Raw genomic sequence first — 5,611 nt, 5'->3', positions numbered from 1 at the left:
CTTGGCGAGAGGGTAGAATGCTCATTGGGTGCTTGGCAGAATCAAAGGCTTTTGGTAAGTCAAACGCTACCATCACTGTTCTATCACACGGCTTGGTTGAGTCCTAGACTAATATGTGTGGAGATGGCGTACAGCGCTGTTGTCGTGCTGTGCTGCTTACTGAGCCCATGATGATGATCGACAACTGAATAGCTATTTCTGACGCTGGGGAGGACGAAAGCCTAAATGGTCTTTGCTCTGGACGACAAAAGCAAAATCGGTCTATACGATTTGCTGTCGTCCTTTCCGGGCTTCAGTAGCGGAACCATCCTGCCTATTTTTTTAGACTTCGGAGACTATGTGGATGGCTAGCGACAGGTTGAAAACTTTAGTTCCGGCACATCCAGCTGTTTCAGCATTACCAAGGAGATTCCATTATGGCCCAAAGCTTTGGATGATTTAGAGTTTCTGATGACATTCGAAACATCATCCATTGTAAATTGTGTTGGTTCATCCTCGGCAGGAAGAGATCTAAAGTGACTTAGTAATCTTATCTTCGCACTGTCACTCCCTGGGTGCTCGACATAATGTCGATTGAAATAACTTGCACACCTCTTCGGATCAGTCAATCTTCATTCTTTCCAGGGTTCGAGAGTGACTTAACCGTTGCCCACTATTTACTTATTCAGGCTCAAATGTTGCAACTCTACAGATGATTTTACCACTTGTTCTTGCTAACTTCCAGTATCAGCTCCCTAACTCTGCTAATCCGTTCACCTCTGTTGGAAAGTTTAGTCTCACTTCGGGTATTCGACCAGTAGGTATATGGCGAAAGGCTGCAGCTGTGATGATGTCTGGGAACGTCCTTCTGCTACTCGCAGAGAAGAGATATTGTAGGAGCAATCATATTCTAAGAGCAAAATAGTGTATTTTAAAAATTTGAAAATATATATTTTTGTTTCAACCATATATGTATTTTGTGTCAGGAAACATAATGGCACAAAATATATTGTTGCACCAACAATATATATTTTCAGATTTTTAAAATACACTATTTTCTCTTAGAATATGATTGCTCCTACAATGTCTCTTCTCTGTGTGTACCAGAACATCAGAAGGGTGACTGTATTGCAGATCCTTGCCTGTGAGAGGTCGTCAAGTCCCACCACGTGGAGAGTGTCATCCACATTTTTCTCTCTGTGGAGAAGTCTCGTTTTGTTTCTCGAAGATCGTCTCGAGTTTGCACCCATACCTTTGACGTATACCGCCGCTTTATTCAGGTGAGGTACTTCGTCGTTCCTCACCAGCTTCAATTTACCGCCTTCCCAAGGAGTTGATACCCTGCTGACTACCTCCCCGAGGACGGCCGGGTTTGCATGCGTGCCCAAGTGGTACAATAAGAGTTACCCCTTAAGCTCACTAGTGACAACTTTTAATGGTCCACTTCTTAGTATGTGTTCCAATAATTTGTCGCTGAATATTTTTTTCAATGGTCTGCTGGTGTTCTTTTTCTAATCTACCGGAACTCTACTGGTGTCGATCACCGCAAAGCACCGCTTTGTTCTTTCTGGCCCTGTAGTTCTTTCTGGCTATCTTGGCGTAAGTAAATGGCGGCTCCGTTCCGGTCTCCGCGCCCATCTTCCTCTTATGCAAGGTTCTAAGCTTCTTTTCTGAGTCCCCGTTCATTCCAGAAAATTCTGCGATCGTGCTCACCCCCTTCAAGTCCGAGTTCAACTTGTTGGTCTTTGTCAAAGGGTTCTTTGGACAGGAATAGATTTTGCTCGGGGCATTTGAGGGTGGGAAGCTCTTTTTACTCGATTTAGCGGTGTTTTATTCATCAGGAAATCTTATCCTCTTCGCTACTTCCGAGGAAGTGGAGGGAGTGTTATTGATCTCTTTTGGAGCATCCCGCTCTTCTCTGTTCAGTCGTGACGGATTCTCGTTAAACTTCCGTCGAAGAGCTCAAGTCCACCGCACGTTTTCGTTGTAAGTTTTGCTATTACTCCCGCTTACTTCTTCTATCATTTTGTGGATATCCTCTCTTTTGGGGTTTTCCACAACGCTGGTGTTTATAGTCTCTGATGGTTGGATCAAGTTAAATCTCTCCCCAAGCTTTCTTGTCTCCTCCTCCCTTTTTACCTTAGGTTGTGTGCTTGTAGCAATACCTTCGACCACAGATGCCACGGCATCCACATGTGGGGGATGTTTGTTCATGATCGCTTAATGACGACGAAGTGTGACTTGTTGGTCCCCGCCGGTACTGGGTTATTTAGGCCCTGCACCGTAACTTTTATTTCCTTTCTGAATTCATTCTTTGTTTTTTTTTTTTGTTTTTGGTAAACACCCCCGAAGTCGGTTTGTTCTCCGCTGGTAACTCAAGGTTTGCAGAGATAGGTGATCGTACAACTCTACCCCAGACAGGTCATGTCACAAGTAATTTTCCTCGTTTAGAGTAGAATTGTATGACCATCCATTTTGATGCAGCGTTCTTAGGTTTTTCAACTCAGAAACGAAGTGAATGTTTTCTCTAAATTAATGTTTCGACATCTGCCGATATTCAATTTTCGTCTGGGTTATCCAAAAAACTTTGTAGAACGATCGCATCGCTATGCTTTGAGCACCAATACTCAAAGTTTGACAGTATTAAAATGCACAACTCAAAAATAGATTAGTATTGGTCATTGCGAGAGACTTCTTTAAATGGTCAGCAGCAAAATGTTATCATTAAAGTTACATCAGCTTTTAGATGATCAACCTTAAGATTGTTGATATGCTTTCCACTCCCAGGGCCACTGCTCTAATTAAATTCAAACAAAGCCCAAAGATCAACGAGATGAAAACAAATAACAGGGAGTGGGCTCAAATCTTTCGTATCACAACAAACATGAGGAGGCAAATCCCAAAAAAGGATCAATAGTTTATAATCTTTCTATCTCTTAATGTAATCAGATCACTAGTCCTGCTACCTCTGCTACCAGTGTTTCTTAAGTGTTATTGTTGCCGTATTGAAACACACACACACACACATACAAACAACAAAATAAAATACGATGTTCATTAAAATGTTAATGTACGCCAAAGCAGAAAAAAAACAATTCGCAAAGGTAAAATGAATTTCAGAATTCTTTTACTTTTAGTTTGACTTTTAATGTCTGTATTTTTGTTGTTAAGCGGATCAAAAGGCGCCTCACATTCTTCCTTTTTGGTTGTTCTCCTTTCCATTGTGATGATGATCTGCCATGCGTTGATCCATTTAGTTTGCTCTATTTCTACTGAGTGGCTGGCTGCCTGGCAAAAGTTGGATTAGTGTCATTGCGCGATGGTTATCACAGGCGTGCTGCATTGTTTTGATCTCTTCTCTTTGAAGATTTCGTTTCATAAGCAGTACCTGTTGCAGTCGTATTTACCTTTGCGATAAATATCACCGTCTTAAAGCAGATTTATACGAGGCTTTAATGTATTGGAACCTGTTGGTTCCACATAAAAATTTTGTTGGACTCTCTTCTAACATGCACATTATATTTACGTTGGGCGCCATATTTATTATAAAAAACAAGTAAGAACGGTGTAAGGTCGGCCGGGTCGAAATTTTTATATCTTTCACCACGAGATGTATTGATGTGAAATGGAACAATTATTTCCTGTCGTTTATGAAAGTACTAAGCCCTTCCGCTACGCTAACTGAAGAATAAAATTTTCTTTTAAAAAGGTTTAAATACTAATGAGACATTCCACTTCATTTGGGGCGATGTGTGTACAACCTTCAAAATACGTAAAATATGGAGGTACCTTCATATTGGGAATATACCAAAATATGGGCCTATATTGACCATTTTCTCTTTGGAGCTTTTCTACCCATTGAGAATCCGAAATACCAAGTAACAGTCACTTCAGTAAACTAGTCCTTTAAAAGACTACACATCGAGTGGTATCGTAGTACCTTTCAATCTGAGAACCCGCAATACTTCATCTAGGGGGGATACATTAAAAAGAGCATCTATACCCACAATTCTTTGTTGGCATGTTTTACACCCATATCGAATACTAAATACCAAATTTCATTCATTTCGGTAGCATAATATGGTTAAAACCTTTAAAATACCGAAAATCGGGATTTACCGTTCTATAGGGGTTATATCAAAACATGGTCACTTACTGACAATTTTCTGCAGGAATGTTGCATACCCCCAACGAAGATAGGATAGTCCATATTTACATTAGGCAATTTTCCTTGCGGCAATTGTCAGTTTGAAGGTGAGATAGGTGAGGCATATTGTAACCCTTTGCATCTCAACACTCTCTCCCACCAACAAACTGACAATTGACGAAAGGAAAATTGCCTAATGTAAATATGGACATAATGTGGCTAAAACTTTGAAAATACCGAAAATCGGAAGGTGGTTCTATACCGACACTTCTTTGTAGGAATGCTGTAAATTCTCAACGAAGACTATATCCCGATAAGATAATATGGCTGAAACCTTCAAAATACCCAAAATCAGGAGCTATAGGGGGCTATGACAACACGTGAACCTATACTGACAAATTTCGGGGAGAAAGTTTTGTAGTCCCGAAGAAGGCAAAATACCAAATTTCAGCAATTTTGGTAAGATAATATGGCTGAAACCTTCAAAATGCCAAAAATCGGTAGGTATCGTTCTGCGGGGGCTATATCAACACGTGGACCTATACGGACAAATTCCGGTGAGAAAGTTTTGTAGTCCCGAAGAAGACTAAATATCTATTTTTAACCATTTTGGTTATATACTCGTAATGTGGCTAAAACCTTCAAAATACCGAAAGTCGGGAGTAGAAAGTAGAAAGTTTCAGCCCTTTTGGTGGGATATTAGACCACAATCTTAAAAATACCGAAAATCGGAAGGTACCGTCCTACGAAAGCGTGGACCTATTCGGACAAATTTCAGGTAGAACGTTTTATACCCCCAATGAAGACTAAATATCAAATTTCAGACTTTTTGGTGGGATATTGAGGACACAATCGAAGAAATACCGTTCTATGGTGTCTATATTAAAATGTGGATCGATATAGTCAATTTTCAATACCAAACATCCTAGGAGTAATGGAAACTTCTGTACCAAATTTTAAAGTTCTATCTTAAATACAGAGAGCTGAAACTTGATTGAGGGCCGCTTGACGTATCGACATACATATGTATGTATATAGTCGTCCAAGGTAGTTTTCAAGTCCTTTCACCAATTCTGCTGCATTCTGATAGCAAGGATCTCTGCCTGAAAGACGCTGTAGCTATCATTAAGCTTATATGAGTGTTTAGTCAATGGGTTGTTGTTGTTGTAACAGCATAGGTTTGATGCTGGGTTGGCAGCCGCTTTCTGAAACGCTTTTGGTTTCGGGACAATCCGGTACAAAGAATCCACGTTGTCGCAGTAAACACCTGGCGCCGGCAGTGCCTTCCTCCATTTTAGATATATCTGCACATATTGCCAGAGAAGAGCTATCTTCAGCCAAATGTCCCTACTTTGAAAAATTACCGATAATGGGTCAAACCTGAAGAAGGTGAGCATATGTAATTTATAGACATCGGATTTTTGCATGTTTTTTATTTCTCATCCGATTGGACTCAAATTTTGGATCTAGGCGTTTTAAGGGTCA

Source organism: Musca autumnalis, unplaced genomic scaffold (assembly GCF_047663935.1).
Source record: "Musca autumnalis isolate F117 unplaced genomic scaffold, ASM4766393v1 scaffold_5, whole genome shotgun sequence".
Taxonomy (NCBI): domain Eukaryota; kingdom Metazoa; phylum Arthropoda; class Insecta; order Diptera; family Muscidae; genus Musca; species Musca autumnalis.
Note: the sequence above shows the minus strand (reverse complement) of the source record.